Source organism: Lissotriton helveticus, chromosome 10 (assembly GCF_964261635.1).
Source record: "Lissotriton helveticus chromosome 10, aLisHel1.1, whole genome shotgun sequence".
In the NCBI taxonomy this organism is placed as follows: domain Eukaryota; kingdom Metazoa; phylum Chordata; class Amphibia; order Caudata; family Salamandridae; genus Lissotriton; species Lissotriton helveticus.
In genome coordinates this window covers 589,059,347-589,078,480 of record NC_136071.1, presented here as the reverse complement: position 1 = coordinate 589,078,480, position 19,134 = coordinate 589,059,347, and the positions used below count along the sequence as shown (strand labels likewise).

Here is a 19,134-nt window from a genome sequence, read left to right as displayed (position 1 = left end):
GAGTGCGCGCAGGTAAAAAGTATTATTTCAAAAGTGAGCGCCAGCAATTTAAAGTTCTACTGCTGAGTTGCTCACCCCAGTCTTGCATCCATTGTTTGGAGCCCGACCTGCTTGCCCCCTGTGACGGTGTTACGGAGCAAGGCTAGCTGGGAGCAGAAGGACAGATGTCCGATTTGCAGGTTGGAAGTGCTTTGGATAAGCAGTGAGTGAAACAAGAAAACATGAACTGGGCAAGAATGCTACCTTTATGAAATGCGCGAAGGTATTATTAGCACTCAAGACTGGGGTGAGCAACTCAGCAGTAGAACTTTAAATTGCTGGCGCTCACTTTTGAAATAATACTTTTTACCTGCGCGCACTCTGCGGGAAGTTGGCAAATCAGACGGACTGCCATATTTTGAACCACTTGATATTTCCTGGTAACCTCTTTGGCAGCACCTAAGAGCAGGATGTTCCCATAGTCCAGGCGTGAGATGACAAGGGCCTGGACCACGGTCCTCAAAGTGTCTGTAGGCAGCATCCAAGTGATCTTCCTCAGCCACCTGATGATGGTAGTACAGGTGGCCGCAACTTTCACAACATGATGTTTGAAAGTGAGTTGGTTATCGAAGATCACACCGAGGTTGCGCGCAGACACTGATGGAATAGGTAGAGGACCCATCTCCGGAGGCCAATGGTGAGGGCCCCAAAGAGAGGTGTCGGGTCCAAACAGAAGCAGCTCTGTTTTGTCCCCGTTGAGCTTTAGTTTGTGCTTCAACATCCAGTCCGATATATGCTTTAATCCAGTTTGAAGAGAGGAGGAGGGGAGGTTTTTGTTAGTGGAAAGTGAGTAGATGACCTGTGTGTCATCAGCGTAGGAATAAATTGTTAGACCAGCCTGTTCGGCCAAGAACGCAAGAGGCCTTACGTACAGATTAAAGAAGAGGGGACTGAGGATAGAGCCCTGGGGAACACCGTGAGGAGAAGGAAGGGTGGAAGATACAGAGGTAGAAGAAAAAACCTGAAACGTGCGATCAGACAAAAAGTTAGCAATCCAGGCCAGGGCGGTACCACCAACACCAACTGCCTCCAAGGTGGATAATAGGATGGAATGGGAGACGGTGTCAAAAGCGGCACTCAAATCAAGCAAGATGAGTGCCACCGTCTCACCCTTATCCACTTGGCGCCTGATGGTTTCTGACACGCCAAGGAGAGTAGTTTCCGTGGAGAAACCAGCCCTGAAACCGGACTGGGATCCATGGAGAAAATTGGAGGACTCAACAAAAGAACTAAGTAAGGAATTGACATGTTTCTCCAAAATCTTGGAGAAACAGGAAAGCAAAGAAATAGGGCGAAAGTTGGAAGGATTGTTCGGATCAGCATTGGCCTTCTTTAATAATGGTACCACCATTGCGTGCTTCCATTCATTCGGAACAGTCGCTTCTACCAATGAGGCGTTGAGGACATCCAAAATAATGTGGAAAGGAGCTGGGTCAAGGGAACCCAGAACTTGAGGGGGGAGGGGGTCAAGGGGAGAACCAGATTTGATGTCCTGAAGATATTTTTTAAAAAGCGCCGGGGAAATAGGATCCCAGGAAAGCAATGGGGGAGTGGTAGGCAAGGAACAGGGAGGAGTAACCAGAGGCGCGACATGGGTAGGAGTAGCAGAAGTGGAATTAAAAATGGCATAAATTCTGTCTATCTTTTCCCGGATGATTGCAATACCATTCTAAAAGAAGAATATCACCCAAGACCTAAGCGAGCAGGGCACCCCATCTACTATGTAGCGATCGGGCACTGCGCCTACATGTTCCTCAGTGCGCTCCCTGCTCTTCCACAAGCCTGTAGCCAGTGTCCTACAACCATTGGAGCCTAACCACATCCACTCATGTGTTCCCAGGCGCATTAATAGTCCTGCTACCGACTCTTTTCGCGTGGGTGCCTAGCTGCAACAGCCAGCAGTATCCTCCTACAGCAGTTAAGGTCTGGCTGGTTCCCAGCAAACGCGAACACACACCAGTCGCCTTAGTAGTCCTGCAGCCGTCTCTACTCGTGTGGGTGCCCAGCCTCGTCACCCAGCAGTGTCCTCCTACATTATTTACGGTCGAACAGACTCCCAGAGAACGCGAACATATACCAGGCAACAATGACGAATAGGGAGGACAGAAATATTTCTAAAAAGGTGAAATCAGACTCACTCTTGGACTCACCCATCAAAAGTAAAGCCGATATGGCAGCCAATATGGAGATGATTCTCAGGAAGCTGGCAGATCTACACGATCTTTCTAAATCCACCAAAGCCAATACTGACTCTATGCAACTTGAGCTAACTGCGATCAGAGCTGATATAAATGTAATTAACACGGGCCTGGGCACGGCTGAACAACGAATAAGCGACATGGAGGACATCTCAAAACAATCAGTCTCCAAAATCCAATGCCTAGAAAAGACCACGGAAGAGCTGAAACGCCATAACGCGGAGTTGGAGGATAGGAACAGAAGAGGTAACATCAAGATCTTTGGCGTTCCCGAGAATTCCGAAAAAGATGCGGATTCCTGCTTGGCATTCCTTGAATCATGAATTCCCATGATCACCAAAATGGACTTCCCACACGGCCTTGAATTGGATAGGGCGCACAGAATCCCCACCTTCGCTACCAAGAGCTCCAATGGCCCCAGACCATTGATCTGCAAACCGCTCAGTTTTCAGCACGTTGAAATGATCCTTCAATTCGCAAGAAGAAACCACTCCATCTCGTGGGAAGGCCATAGAATGATCTTCACACAAGACTACTCCAGAGATACGATGGCTATCCGCAAAGGTTTCCTGGAGCTCAGAGACAAACTAAGATCCAAAAGCATTTCTTTCTCCTTTGCTGGTCCAGCGAAATTCAAGGTTGTAATCAACGGCCACCCGAGATACTTCACAGACCCCAAAATCCTTGCTGATCTTCTGGAAGACCGTCGCAAACAAGAAATGGACCTAGCGTCCGGCCTCTCGAACAAGAGGAAGACATGATCTCACTCTCATTCTGGCTCAATGTCAAAGTGTCACTGTCATTCTAGTTTTAATTCTATTCTTAGTAATGTGCCTTTGTGTCCTTTGCTGGACACTCCCCTGCGGATGCAGGTACCCACAACTGTACAGTGAGTAGGCCTCGAGCCCCAACATATTGTTGTACTTTTGTGTTCTGTTTACGCATGTTGTCTGATCAAGATCATTGTTCTTTTTCCTTAAAAGTTTGCCTATCTGCAGAGGATTGTGGATGCAACTTTAATGCAATTAGGCCGATGCACTGCGATAGCGTTGCACTATTGTTGCTCTTCATTGATTTGTATTGCTCTTTATTGCCCGCCGGCACTGATAGTCCTATGTGGTTTAGTTATATTCGGTTTGCCATACCGCGTAATGCCTTTGGTTTCTAATCACCGCCCATGTTCACTGTTATAATTAATGGGTCTTTCCTTTCAGCGTCACTGCAGTTTGTACTGGTTAAAATATGTAAAAGTTACCGAGATTATTATTTCCATTACATTATCACAATCTAGGGAAGCTATTAACTACCATCTATGTATCCCTGACTTCCGCCTTGCACGGGACTGCCGTCGCACTCCCGATGTACGTATATGGGGGGAGGGGAGGGTGGGACAGGGGGAGGGGGTTGGGGGAGGGGGAGGACAGGGAGGGGAGAAAATGGAGCTAAAAGAGTTCAAAGATCCTTAGTCTTTTTATCTGTTTTGTACTGTTTTTTACTTATGTTTACCTATTCCACATGTGTCAGGTGTATTTCGTTGCAGTCCACTGTACCTTCACACAATGGCCTACACGATGCCCGCACTGAGCAGCTTGGGGAGCTTCGCGTTGTCTTCCTTAGACCACAGCGCACTTTCACAGCGATGCTCCTCAACCCCAATGGCTAAGACTAAATCACTAGCCGATGATCTCACGATAGTCTCTCTTAATGTTAAGGGCCTCAACCATCCGGTAAAAAGGAGGAAAGTTCTCGAGTATATTACCAAATCTAAGGGAGACATTATTTTACTTCAAGAAACCAAACTGTCCGAGGATGATCTACGCTTTTTGAACATCCATTGGGCGTCACACATCCTGTCTTCACCAGCTACTCACAAAAAAGGGGGGGTTATCACCCTCTTGGCGAAAAAAGCTAACCTTACTCTAGTCTCACACTCCCACGACGAAGTAGGTAGACTCTCCATTACTAATCTTCTAAGGGAAGACGACCCCATTCATGTACTAAATATCTACGGCCCAAATGCAGACGACCCGGAATTCTGGGTCTCTGTCTCCCGCTCATTAGAATCTATCCCTACGGAGGACCTGTTGATAGTGGGAGGTGACTTTAATCTCCCCCTTGACCCAATTCTCGATAGGCAATCCAAGTGCGCCTTCCACCCCTCCCGCTCGCATGACGCCCTCCTTCGCCTCTGTGACAGATATCATCTGAAAGACTCATGGCGCCTACAAAATCCAGACGGGAGGGATTATTCATTTTACTCTGCACCACACAATTCCTACTCACGTATCGACTTCATTTTGATCTCAAGCCCCTTCACACATATTATAGAGGAGACAGAAATAGCCCCCAAATTGGTCTCTGATCACGCCTGTATCCGTACCAAACTGGCTTGGTCCAGATCGATTATCCCACCCAAGAGATGGCGCTTTAACGATGAGACGCTCTCAGACCCCACAAACAAATTAACTATAGCGAACGCAATTGAGGAATATCTATCCTTAAACGACACCCCCGATACTACACCTAATACCCTGTGGGATGCTCTGAAAGCCACAATTCGCGGGGCCATAATCACCATCAGGGCCAAGACAAACAAGGCACTTAATAAAGAGCTAGAGTCTCTGGAACACCAGATTGGTGCACTGGAAGCCCAACACAAATCAAACCCGCTTGATTCTACAGTATTAGATACGTTAACCAAGACAAAATAGGAATACAACACCATCACCAGCAAACGGGCGGGGGTATGGATTAATCGTTTCAAGGCCCTAAAATTATGCGAGGGCAACAGAGCTGGGAAACTGTTGGCCTCCTACCTCAAACATAAACAGAAATTGACCACCATATCGTCCATTAAAGATACCAGTAACGTCACACACACTAAACAATCTAACATCCTTAACACTTTCAAAACATTCTACGAAGACCTTTACAAAAATGACAAAATATTAGACGAATCAGCCTGCGCGGACTACCTCAATTCACTCCACCTTCCAAAACTTTCTGAATCCGACAGGTCTCACCTAGGCGCCCCAATCTCTAGTGCAGAAATCAAAGCAGCAATCAACACCCTGAAGAATAATAAGGCCCCCGGTCCAGACGGCTTCACTGCTCCCTTTTATAAGGCCTTTACAGACCAAATTAGCCCTCCGCTCCTTAAACTTTATAACTCTACTGCAGCCAGTGGCAGTGTTTCCCCTTCAATGAGTGAGGCCACGATTATAGTATTACCCAAAGAAGGGAAGGACCCACTACTCACTAAAAATTATCGTCCCATATCCTTGATAAACCTTGATTGCAAAATATATGCTAAAATCTTAGCGACCAGACTAAATTCCATCCTCCACAAATTAATTAGCCCCTCGCAGGTTGGCTTCCTAAAAAATCGGATGTCTAATGACAACACGAGACTATTGTGTCATATTCTTGAAAAGGCAGGGTCCTCTTCCGTGCCAATGGTAGCGATAACCTTGGACGCGGAAAAGGCCTTTGACAAGGTCTCATGGTCCTTTTTACGTCAGTGCATGCACTCTTTCAATCTTGGCGACCCCTTTACCAGGATGGTGATGGCCCTCTACTCTGCCCCTTCTGCCAGGATAGCTATAAACGGCACCCTCTCAGACCCTTTACGCCTATACCAAGGAACCAGACAGGGTTGCCCTCTCTCACCAGCTCTCTTTCTACTAGCCCTTGAGCCCCTCCTTACAGATATCAAAAATAACGGAGACATTGCGGGTATATCTTTTGGGGACACGCGAGTCAAGTTAGCAGCATATGCAGACGATATCCTGATCGCTACGGAAAATCCTGCTAACTCCATTGCTGCTCTAATGACATCAATAGACAAATACTCCTCCCTGTCCGGCTACAAATTAAATAGAGATAAATCCGAAGTAAAACCTCTTAATGTCCACACTTCAAGAGAAGTGCTGGGCGACTCCGGCCTATTCTGGCAAACAGGAGTGATTAAATATTTGGGAATTGACTTCACGGACGAGCTACTGAGTACCCTTAAACATAACGAAATGAAAACCCTAAACAAAATCAAAAATCTGTTAGACGGATGGTCACCCCGTTTCATCACCTGGTGGGGCCGTATTGAAACCATAAAAATGATGATATCCCCCCTGGTTAACAACCTTGCCACGATGCTCCCACTCATGCTCTCCAAAGAGTTCCATAACAAATTGGATAAATTCATCTCGACATTTCTTTGGCAGGGCAAAAAAGCCAGAATCAGTTTTAAAAAACTTCGATTAGATAAAAAACTAGGAGGAGTCAACCTGGCGGATTACAAAACTTACCAAATCGCCTTTCTAGCAAAGCAGGGGTCGCACTGGTTATCCTCCCAGACTGACTATACCCCAGTGTGGCTCTCTGTGGAAAAGTCATTGCTGTATGGTCTCAGTCCCAGCGCCCTACTCACCGTCAAACTCCGTCCCAGCCTAGGACCGGGCCCTATCTTCAAGAATACTAAAATGGCTCTTCTAAAAGTTAGTACTGCCACAACAATTCCGACACTCATATTGGGAGTCAATATGGCACAATGCCGCCATTACATACAAAGGGAAAACTCTAAACTACCCCTCTTGGATAGACAGTGGTATCTTATTACCCCACCAACTAGTCGAAAACTCGCTTCCACTAACCTTCAAGGAAATTCAGGATAGGTTCCGATTACACAAGATTGAATTCTACAACTTCTTACATTAAAGTAGCTCTAGCGAAAGCTAACTTGAAGGCTGTCACCCCCTCCCTCCCAGGCTTAATCACCTCCCTTAACAAATTGGGGCACCAAGTCTCTCGACTGTATAAATTAATGCGGCCACAATCGTCCTCCCTAAATGCACCTCTCCAACGCTACTGGGACTCACTCTCCTCCACACCTAACTCAGACACAATCTGGGCCAGCACTTGGGAGTCCACCACTCGCCACAAAATATGCCCTACCCTATCACAGACCAAGTTCTGGCTTCTACACAAGGCCTTCTGGACACCTAGGAGGTTGTTTCTCTATAAAATCAAGTCCGACGACACGTGTTGGAATTGTACAGGTGAAGGTGGAGACCTGGAACACCTAATCTTCAGATGCCCCTGTGTTACCTCCTATTGGGACAGAATCTTTGATTTTATAAATAAAGTCCTCCATATCACCCTACCAAGAGAATTTTCAACACTTGTTCTAGGTTTTGCCAAAGCCGTCACACTCAATGATGATGACAAAGCCCTACTGGACCTATTGCTGACGGCTGCAGTTAAAATCATACTTAATAACTGTTCAAGTTTGGAAGTTTATTGCACAGTTAATTAAAACCAATACGATACAGTACACAATAGCAGAATTTAAAATACTCATAAAACCATGCGTTTAAGATCAATTCAACACTATATTGCGATAAACATAAACAGTTCAGCATACAAAATGATGTTCTTTGCTGGCCGCCCACATTAGGCCTTTTATACTACTCATCCACTCTGTAGCTTGTTAGTCTATTCATGTTTTTCCACAATTTTCATTAAAATTTACAGGTGATTCATAAATTAAATCATGTGTCCTGTTTGTAGATTAGTCATTGATCAGTTTTTAGTAGTTTTTTTTCCACTGCTTTTAAAAATTTCACGAAACTGCAGCTCAGCTGAGGGTCCTGTGCTGAAAAGCAGGTTAGCACTGCACTCCTTCGTGTGCGTACCCCCTGTAAAATAAAATGGCGTTTCAGCAGGAGCTTTCTTTCTTCTTGCAATTCTTCACACGTGCATAGCAGGTGCATCATGTCTTCAGCCCCAATGCCATATAGCCTGCATAATGTTCCTGATTTGGATCTCAGCCAGTGAGGGAGGTGTAGGATGCATGGAAGCAGGCCCAGTCCATATCTTAAAAAGGATAATTTGTTTTTTCTTGTATAACCTAGACCAAGATAAGGCTGGGAGGCTTGTGTCAGGTATGTATTTAATACCATCCATGCGTGAGATCTTTTTGATAGGGTGGCATAATCCTGGACCCATGACTTAAGCTTAATTGATTTATTCACCAGTTTGTTGATTGATTTGTGATCTGCCGGGGACGCCCAGAGTTCTGCCAGCCCGGTGCTCGCTATGCTCTTTGCCTAATATTTTTCTGCTGGTGAGTTTTGGGTCTGCTCTAGTTTTTTCCGTAAGTACTCGTTTAATGTTCCTTCAGTCGTTTTTCTTACTTTGTTCCATGAGCAGATATATGCCCCTTGTCGTGCCAAAACCTGTGACCGAATACCAAACTCCAATCTGATCTGTGCTGGGGAGGATCGCTTTGGGAGGCCGAAGATGATTCTATATGCCGTCACGATTGTACTGTCAAGTGTTACGGCGTCTCTGCCTCGGTGGGCCTCACTCCCATAAGTTAGTGTTGGTAGTAATTTTGCACGTATGACATGTAGTGGAGGGGTCTGAGAAGGGCAAGAGAGGTTGTTGTTTAATGTTTTTAAGGCGATTGCCATAGCGAGGCCTTTACCTCTTATGCTGGCCCTTTGTTCACTGAATTGGCCACCCCTGTCAATCTTCACACCTAGATATTTGTACGACGAGGTGTCTTTGATGCGGGTGTTATTCCAGAACCACGAGAAGCTTTTCTTATGTTTGTTCCTGCTGATTGTCATTGTTTGCGTCTTCTCGAGGTTCGCTGTTAGATCATTTAGCTCGGAGTATCTCTGGGTTGTGTTTAAGAGATTTTGAAGCCCTACTCTGGTATGGCTTATTAACACCAGGTCGTCTGCATATAGGAGGCATGGTAGATTTAGGCCTCCTAATTTTGGCGAGTGTGAGTTACAGTTACTTAATAGGGGCACAAGATCCGCCAGGAACAGATTGAACAGTGTGGGTGCCAACACGCAACCCTGCTTAAGGCCGTTGTTAGTTTGTATCCGCCTTGACAGAATTGAGCCGTCCCCCACCTTAATCTGAATCCAAGTGTCTGTATGTAGATTGATTAAGGGCTCCAACAACCCTTTTGGGATACCCCAATCCTTGAGTTTTGTCCATAGTAAATTGCGGTTCATGTTGTCAAATGCCGCCTTATAGTCTATGAAGCAGAGGTGCAGGGGCATTTTTTTCTTCTCTGCCTTATCTATAAGCATGCTCCTAGACAGTATGTTTTTTTGTTGTCCCCACAGCTTTAACGAAACCTGTTTGATTGACAGGTATGAGAGACTTCCTCGTGGCCCATGCCTTTAGTTCTTCCAGTATTAGACCTGCAAAATACTTCGCATCATTATCGATTAGGGCAACTAACCGATAATTTTGAGGGAGACCTCTATCCCCTGCTTTATATATGGGGGCAATAACGGAGCCCTTCCAAGTGTCTGGTAGGATGTTAGTATACCTGATCTCCCGAAAGAGGGGTTCCAATGCCGCTGCCCAATAATCCGTGTCTTGTTTAAAAAGGACGGGCGGAATCCCATTTGGACCCGGCGCACCTTCCCTTCTTCCTTTCTTTATTTGCCGCTTTATTATAGGTTCCAGAGATATATTATCTACATCCCCTGCCATGTCCTGTTTAGTTTGGCACATTTTTAGCTTATTGCCGACATCATGGGCTCGTGCAATGAGAGTTTTGCTCATAATCTGATTGGCCGACAGATCTCGGTTAAAGTGGTTTTCAAGAAACGCTGCCCAAGTTGCTTCTGCAATGTTAGATGTAACCTCCATTTTTGCAGGGTGCGTTAATGAATTTATTTTTTTCCAAAAATTTGCACTGTCATTCTTTTTTATGTCCTCATGGAGTGTTGCCCAAAGTTGTTCCTCTTTAGTTCTGTTTGCCTCCCATTTTAGTTTTTTAGTGAAGCTTTTAGTTTAGAGAGTTGATGCAGTGCCCCTTTGTTGTTCTGGTCCTGCTGTGCTGCTCTCATTAGCTTAGAGATTGAGTATTTCATTTCTTTTACTTTCCCTCTATATGCTTGGGGAAGGGTGCCCAGGTTATTCGTCCTTGTGCTCATTTTTGGCTTGGTTGCATATTGCCCCAGGATAGTAGTAAACTGCACCCACTTCACTACTTCTTTAATGCCTGTGCGCTCCATATAGTGTTTTTTTGCCAGTCCAATCAAAAGTTCGCCCATTGCGACCGAATCCTTGATCTTTTTGAAGTTTACGGTGTAGATGGACTCTTTAGGAGCCGTCGAACGCTCGTAATTCGGTTTGGCAAGATCCATAATGATTTCCTGAGGACAATGATCACTGTCTGTTTGGTTTCCAATCTGATAAGATGTTATGAATTGAAAGAGTGGAAGTGACACGAAGGTATAGTCTAGCGTGCTATTCGCTATTCTTGAGTGAAAAGTTGAGGCTGGCGGGTTATCCCCTGTAAACCTGCCGTTTAGTGCCCTGATGTTAAAGTTTTCTAATGCCTCAAGTACCTTCTTTCCCAGTTTTGATTGGTCGGCTCTTTGTGGCTTGCCTTGTTGTGGTAGGGCCCAGAATGTATTTTGTGCCATGATACCCTCCTCTTGTGTTGATCCCATGAGATTGAGGTTAAAGTCCCCAGTGAGTACTAGATTCACTGTTTTTTCCCCCATGATACACTCTTCTATGTATGCGTATAGCTCCTCCGCTGCTTTTTTCTTTCCTTTGGGGTGAATATAAGCATTGACCAGGGTGCAGGTGTTTATTGTCTTGCCTTGTCCTGTTGTCAGAGTCAGGTTGACTGCAAGTGCAGCTGTTGCTGAGGGCCCGATTTCTTTGGCCATCGCAAAGCTAGTTGCAGCTACATATGTTACCAAGCCTCCTCTTAAGTGACCATATTTGGCTAGACTCTTTGCGCCGGAGAAAAAGCGTAGGTATCCCTGAAGGTGCGGAGGCTCAGCAAGCCAGGTTTCTTGTAGCGTGATTAAATCAAAGGACCGTATATAAGCTATGAAGTCCAAGTCAAGCATTTTGGATGCTTGGCCATTTATATTCCACGAACATAGACACAATTGATCCTGTAGGTGCTCTGTTGTTGTCCGCTGTGCATGTCAATTGCTGTTTGTTATGGTTCTCACGAACCGTCTTTGTTCCTGCCACCCGTTAGGAGCTTGTCTTCCATGTCGCTCCCCTAGAGTGAGTTCAAGGAACCCATTTCTATCAATGCAACTTGGCCCGACAGCACCCCTAAGAACCGTGCTTTTACTGCCTTCTGCGTGCTCCCTCAGGTTCAGGTTCCTCTCAGAGCACAGTACATCCGGGTATCGAGGCTTTGAAAAGGGCCTCAACATGATGCCCCAGTTTTTAAAAGTCTCGGATTCCGTAAGGATCTTTTGTGCCTGGTCTGCCGAAGCCCAAGTCGTCTTCGTCGCTTCTTTTCCTGTGCCTTCCACAGCTATGAATTCAATGGACTTTAGGTCAGAGCTTGCCACAGATGTCAGTGAAGGGATGTGGGCCAATAATTGCAAGATGTTGCCTCTGTTAAGGGTATCGTGTCTCCCTTTGGAGATATAGTCGGGGATAAACCATATGGCATCCGAAGCTTCCCCTTGGTTGATGGCACCTCCAACCACATTGTCCGTGTTTAGTGTTGCTATCAGCTTCATGTTACTTATCGTATTTGCTGATTCCCGAGAGCCCTCTCGATGGTGCTCCCATGCTGAGCTTTGATCCCTTGCACATTCAGTTGGACCAGAGGTTTCACAGCGTGGAAGCTGCTTGTTTAAGGTCAGGGCTGCATGTGCAATTGTTGTCGTTGGCTGGTCCGCTTGTACATAAGTTGGCACAGTTTCTTTGGTGATGGCTGATATTTGGTTCTCAGTGAGTCCTAGATCTCGTCTTCCTTTTTTTTCTCCCCTTGGGCTTATTAAAGCTTTCGGGCTTCCCTTGGGTTTTGTGCGAGGTTTCATATTGTGCGTTTGTCCGCTCCATGACCCAGGGTCGGCCAGTGAGGAGATGGTCCCAGAATGTTGGGGCACCACGGCTTGATTGCTTGATGGATCAGCTACTATTTTCACTGAGCTTTTATTTATTGGTTGTGCAATATCTTCAGATGGGCCACCTCTTTCGTCGTGTTCACGATCTAATGATATTTCTTCCACCAAGTTGCTCATGCTTTGTTCTTCAGTCTTTGTTTGCCCAAAAAGTTGCCTAAAGCCTTCACGTTTAGAGCAGAGCTTCTGTTTTCTCCCTTTACGTTTTTTCGCTCTCCTCTGTTTGGCATTTAATTTATAGTTTGTGTCCGTGTCGTCTTCGACACCTGCCAATAGAGGTGTTGATGGCTCCGTCCTATTCTCCCCTGTATCCTGCGTTTTCTCTACCGTTCTTGGGTGATCATGCCGTTTGACATTGGTGTCCTTGCTGCAGGTGGCGTCAGCCTCAGCCTCCTCTGTTTGTGCTGTTGGCACTTTGCTAGGATCATTTCATTTTGGGCAACCCAGTACGTCCCTGCCGATCTTCTGACTATGTTCGGTAGATCTTTTGAGGTGTCCACATAAGTCTGACATTAGTGTTGGCAGAGTGGCCAGTTTATCAATGATTGGGCCACATTCACAATCAATGCCGTTTCTCCTTTTGGTGTCCTCAAGTTGGTTTGATTTGCTCTGAAGAAGCGAGTTTAACGCGCCCAGCTTCCCATCTATTGCAACTACAAATACTGCCAGCGTGTCTAACAATGTTAGTTGGGCATCCATTTTTTCCGATTGGTAGTGTGCTGCATCCACCAAGAGTTGTACTGTGTTAAGAAGACTGGGCCATGCGCTTTCTTGCCTATCCTGAGCTGGAGTTGCCTGAGCCGGAATTGTATCCTGATTTCCGTGGCACTCTTTGAGTCTCGCTTCTTGGGGCACGGGTGGCTTTTTTAAGAGTTGCGCCATTCCTAGCCCCCCTATTTCTGCTATATTTATCTCCAGATGTACCGTTCCACATTTTGTTGACTCACTGGCCGACCTACTTGCGCTCAGGTCTTTCAGATAAGCCGCCATGAGTTCCTCCCACTCCTCTTTCCTTAAATAAGAAGAGATTTCGATCACCTCTGGTATGCAATTCTTCTGGCTTATATCTTTATTTTGCATCCCTTCTGATGCCTTGGATACTAGTATGGATTCGTTATTTGTTATATCGAGGACTGCTAATGAGGGTTCCATCTTTTTTAACCATGCTGGTGGAGTTACAGTTTCCTCTTTCCTTGCGCCCTCCTCATTTTTACTTATGCCCTTGTTGCCCTCATGACCTAATTCATTAGTCATGCTGATATTCTCGGTGTTACCGTTGATGTTTGAATTCTTCTTCTCCATTATTGATGGCGGCATGTCCATGGCTTCCTTCGGCCGATGTATTTGTATAAGATTTTCGTCTATGGTCAATTCCCGTCCTACCGGGATACCTGTCATCTCGAGCTTTTGCCCGAACTTTTGCCCCGTTTTGATTTTATTGCGCTGAGGTGTAGAAGTTTTTTGAGGTGGTGTAATAGATGTTATACTTTTGTCTCCTCTGCAATTACTGATGCTATTGCTGTAGCTATCATCCAATCGGGGCCGCTTATCTCTCGGATGATGGTTTAAGGCTGATTGGCATGGTTCAAGAGGCGATTGAAGGCATGGTACTTTGTTTATCTTTGAAAATAATACGTCCCCTGGACTCTTTAGAAAGCAAAATTTAGTATAAATTTTGGGCTGAACCAGAGTTATGTTCATTTTATTTCCCCCTTCTTTTTTCGTTGTTTTTCTTGTTTGTTTGGTCGTGGCAGTTTGGGCCTGTATTTGTTCCGTTATTTCACTTGAGACCTAGGTCAATTGTTTCTGGTAGGGGGGTCTTCTCTATAGCTATAGCTGTAGCTGTGGACAGGTCCATCTGAGTCTCCATCTCCCCCTTAGATAGCTTAGGTTTTTGTTTTTGCTTGTTTTTCCCTCCCTTGTTCGTTTGGCTCCCCCGAATCTTGCCAGATCTCATGTTAAGCAGTTGGTATTTAATTGCAGCCAACCGACAGACAGTGGAGGAAGGTGAAAGGTGGTGCTCTTGGCAGAAAAGGGGGTACTGGAGTTGGCCCGATAAGTAAAAGGCCTCCCACTGTGCTCGTCCTACCTTTGAGAGCGGCAGTGAGTATGTAGGGGGATGGTGGAAGGTGGAAGGGCCACAGGTGGTGGCCTTAGGGGAGTCAGAACTGTCAGAAGAAGACTAAGCAAAGTTGTTAAGCGATTTTCAGAACGAGACCTATCCAAGATTTTATTGTCCCGTCTTAAAGGGAGGAAGAGGGGGCAGGAGGAGGGGGCAGGAGGAGGTGGCAAGCGGGGCACTCAGGGGAGACCGCGGGCTGGAAGACCTAGTCAGGCAGCCCCTCGGTCAACCCCCGGGCTCTTACTTCGCAGCCGCCTCTATCGGCGGCCCTGCTTGCCTCCTGGACTTACCTCCCACGTGGGGTAGAGCTGGCAGAGCTGGACTGGACTAGACTGCTCCTTCCGCTGTTCACCGTACCCTCCTCTCCCCTGCTCTCCGGTTCTCACAGGCGATCCTCCAGCTGCAGCTGCTGGTCGTGGGCGGAGTTCCTGCTCTCCCGCTGCACTCCACAACACAGGCGGAGGGCGGGTGGCAGATGGTAAACCCCCGCCGCTTTTTGTTTCCAGCGGTTGCAGCACAGGCGATCCTCTCGCGGCCCCTCCCGACTCAGCTGCTCTTTGCAGCGCTTGTGGCACACGGCTCGCGGCTCACTCCGTTGCTGCCGCCATCGGTAACAGTGTCCTCACGAGGGTGGAGGGATTAAAGAGACCGTCAGTGAACGCTGCGGCTCTCGGCGGCTCACAGCGGCTCTCAAACGGCTCGCAGCGGCTCCTGTGCTGCGCTCCCTCTCCTCTCTCCTCGGACTCCTCTCGACTTGCTCAACAGCGCCGCTCTCAGCAGGACTCAACAGCGCCGCTCTGTGGTCATACTTAATAAATGGAAAAGCACACAAAATCTTCTTTTCCCCACTGGTTGAACTGGATATCTCACTTAAGAGGTGCTGACAACATATCCTTAACTTCTACCCCATGGCGTCCGCCACTCAGGAAACTTTGGTCCTCACTAGACGACCACTTTGACTCATACAAACCTCCCTGAATCTTGGTTACTTCTCACTCTGAGCGTTTCATACTGTCTATGCCTCTGTGCGGCTGTCATTCTAAGCTATGTTCACTCATCGTCAGAGTTTGATACTTCCAACTTTCATATGTATTACATGTTTGTTTTAAGCAATTGTATAACTCATGATGTTTCTGCTCTTGTCTGGAGGTGTCAATTTCTCCCCAGGTCATGTTATACATTCCGTCGGGTTACCTTGGATGCAACTCTCCTCTATCTGCCTGCTGGACATTATATGTGGAACCTGGTTTGCTTTACTGGTCTTGATTTGTTTTGCTTGTACCATATCTTGTACTACCTAATTTTATGATTTTTTAATGTACTTAATTTTATTGGAACTGTTTATTCTTGTATTGATATATCTCTTTGTAGCTCCTTATAAAAAAACTTTGAACACGAAAAAACTGTAGGTACTTTTACGATTCACAACATGTCGGAAAAGGAAACAAATATGACCTGGATGTCGTTTGTGGAAAAATGTTATGCTAGCTTAAGCATGAACTGCCCCGAATGCCAAAAACAGCTCACAATGGGGAGCTTCTTCAAGGATGAAAACACACCAGGAACTGTCTAGAAGGCGTTTAGTTACTGCAGTGTGCTTTGACTTAAACTGATTAATTAATGGTCATGTATAACACCTGAAACACGAATCTTGAGAACTGAACCAATCTTGGCGGACGGAATAAAGCACAGAACGGGCGTAGATTCAATCATTGTGTCAATTATTCAAACAGTTTGAAACTTTGAATGCAGGTAAATGGTAATGAGAAACGCATTCTTGATGTTTTTCCACAACCTTTGTAAAACCAAGAGGAAGACAGCTTATGGCTTAAAAACATGGTGAATTTTGGGGTTACGCGTCTTAACATTGTTTTTCGTCGTTTATTTGAACTATTAGTTAAGTGAGTGACAATGAATTCGGTGTGCTGTTTCAAGGACATTTTTGTACAATAAAGCAAAGAATTACATCTCTTTGACCTGAACATCATAAGTCTGACAACCGTTTGTGCATTGTAAATAAACGTTGTTAAACAAAGGTATAGTCTATGCTGCACTCACTACTTTTACCAGCACTGCAGAGTATTCAAGATTATCCTTCACCAGTTCATATATTATTAGATGTTTTTTTAGAAAGTACACATTTCTGTCTCGTAGGCAGGCACGCCTATGCAATATGTATTCAGGGACCTTCTAATGAACTGTATGCTACGTTTTGTATCTTTTAGGATTACTTTATGAATAGCATATGCAACTCAGTTTATAACTGATTGCCATTTTGCAAAGTAATTATTTTCTTTGATCAATTAAGGATTGTTGGTAGGATATTAAGTGATTCTTTTTTTACTAATTTCGAAAAGACTTTCCTTTAATTAATACCTCATTGTTCTTGTTGTATTAATCTTTTCATACTATTTTGAAAACCAATCGTCAAATATTTTAGTAAATTCAATCAACGTACATTGTACAAAGACTGCACACATTCATGTGCACAATAGTGAACAAAACATCCACATTTAAGTTTGGTTCTGTAAAACTGTTAAGAAACCTAATTATTGAAGCATCACAATCTTATAGGCAGTACAGCAAGTGCCTTAAACTATGCATGTTTGTTCAGGGACAATACTAATTCATGTGTGCATCCTTACTACTATATTCGAATTGAGCAACTCTTCCCTGTGCAGCAACAGTAAGGGCCTAATGTACAATGGTGTTTTGTGGTCACAAAACATGCGAATATCAAAACCTCAGGGTTTGTGACTACAAAATATTTTTGTGCGATGTACAAATGTCATTTTATGAGCCAGAAAAAGATTTTATAACTCAGAAAAGGGCTTATGTGACCAATTTAGAATCACAAACTGGAGTGAGTGTAAAAGAGGTGCTGTTCTCGTATTTGGGTCACAGTCCTGGCTTATGATGCCTATTACAATTACAAACCACTGATCAATTGCGGTCACCTGAGATCGGGTGGTAACTGAGTTGCAAAGAGGAACCTGTCCCTATTGGAATTTCGTTGACAGTCTCAGGTGAAAGGATGTTGGTTTAGAGGACCACTGTATTTTCGCCCTAATTTCAGTCAATGTACTTTTTTAAGAGCATTCAATGTCCTTCTCAGAGAACTGGAGCCTCTAAAAAAAGTATACATTAAAGGGATGTAAATCAGAGAGGGAGATCTGAATTCTCAGTCATTTGTAGGGTGGTAAAAAATTCTTGCTTCCTCATTATTATTATTGATGCAGGAGTTCTTGCGACATCCATCTAAAATATATTTTGATACATGGCTGAGTGGTATAGTAGATTGGTTGCACCTCAAAATGTTGAGCAAGTCAATGTGCAAAAACATTAACTGATTTGCATCCTTTCCGATCCTACATCAGGGCCTTTGAATCCAGGCCCGATGTATAGTTTAGAGGAGAGGGCACTCTGTTGCAACGGAGCCGCAATACCCTCTCTGCCAAACTGTAGGTCCATCAGCCTCATTTATAGTCGGGTGGACTTCCAGTATATCTATGCGGAGACTAATCTGTCTCCGTCGCAGCAACACCTCACCTCAGATAGCCTAACAAAGTAGTTACCTCTGAAGGGTATGCCAATTGTCCGCACACCCTATTTAGAGAGGATGCACAATGGCTTGTTTTCACTGTCTGTCACCACCAGGTAAAACCTAGCAATCAAGGACAGTGGAAACTGCAAAATGACCCCAACACCATGGGAGAACAGTCCCATGGCAATGGGGTCATTGGGTTTATTTATTTTCCATAATAAATTGCAGTTGGGAATTTTTTTTAAATAATTTTTTTCAAATGTTGAAATTTTGATGCACATGACACCAGTTCCTGGAAAATGCAAGTGATAGCCGTTGGGCCTGAGGACACCTCTAAATTTGGCAGGCGGAACACCTTTGACATGGTCGAAGTAATGTACTTCGTTCGACATGATGACACAATCCCTCTGCCAAACTCTGAATCTATATCTATTAGGTTTCGGCACAGAAAGACATACATAATGCTCAAATGACTACAAGCTCCTGTTCACAATGTAATTAAAAAAAAAAGGAACAGCAAGAATTGTGCAGCCGCAGAACTGTATACTGAACTGCAGGCTACAGACACAACTGTCTTTCAGAAAAAAAAGAATACGTTTTCAATGCGAGTCGTTTTGCAGCTGGAGCTTAAATATGCCTTTAACTTATTTTTAATACACAACACGGCTACATGAAATTTGCCTGACATGATACATTGTTGAGGCGAGCCATAATGTCTTTTCTATGAAATAATTCCGAGTTTTTTGTTATTGGTGCCCAATTTATTTAATCAATATTCAATGTAACATTTGCTTGAAATAATAGAAAGACAGAAAGGTTTTCTTTGCACATCCATGCGCTTTGCTTACTTATCTGGAAAGCTGTTGTCCTTTAGTGACCGTTCCTCTAACCCGCCATTGACTGTTGTAGGCGAATAAAATAAAACAAAACAAACCAAAAACACAAACTGCATCATTACGGCGATATATTCTGCAAGAGGTGAGAGAAATATTCAGCAAGAGGCGATAGATGCTGGAGCCTGATCGTTCAGAGGTTTAAATGACTGGTGGAAGCCACGCCCACTCGCCTTCCTTCTTGCTATTGGCTTAAAGCACATGACAAGCCTCACCTTCCTTTCTAGCACAGCAAGAGCTAAACACGAGCACAGCTACAACTAAACATGAAAGGACACAATTGGATGGCATGACTTTCGGCATCCTGGATCACATTCCTTTCACATAGGCAATGGCAGGCGCTTCAGATTTCTTTACCCCAGATGAGAAAAGGTTTGTGACAAGAATATAGTAAGTGCAGCCCACTCACACACACATT

At 44.9% G+C, this 19,134-nt stretch overlaps 1 long non-coding RNA gene across 1 annotated transcript in view; it reads right to left on the bottom strand.

Annotated features, from left to right (window-relative positions):
- LOC144785416 (uncharacterized) overlaps positions 1–18,817 on the bottom strand; it is a 189,295-nt gene extending 170,478 nt beyond the window's left edge. The window contains exon 1 of the long non-coding RNA XR_013601874.1: positions 18,672–18,817. This is a non-coding gene — a long non-coding RNA (uncharacterized LOC144785416). The remainder of the gene's footprint in view (positions 1–18,671) is intronic.
- Between the last annotated feature and the right edge of the window lie 317 nt (positions 18,818–19,134).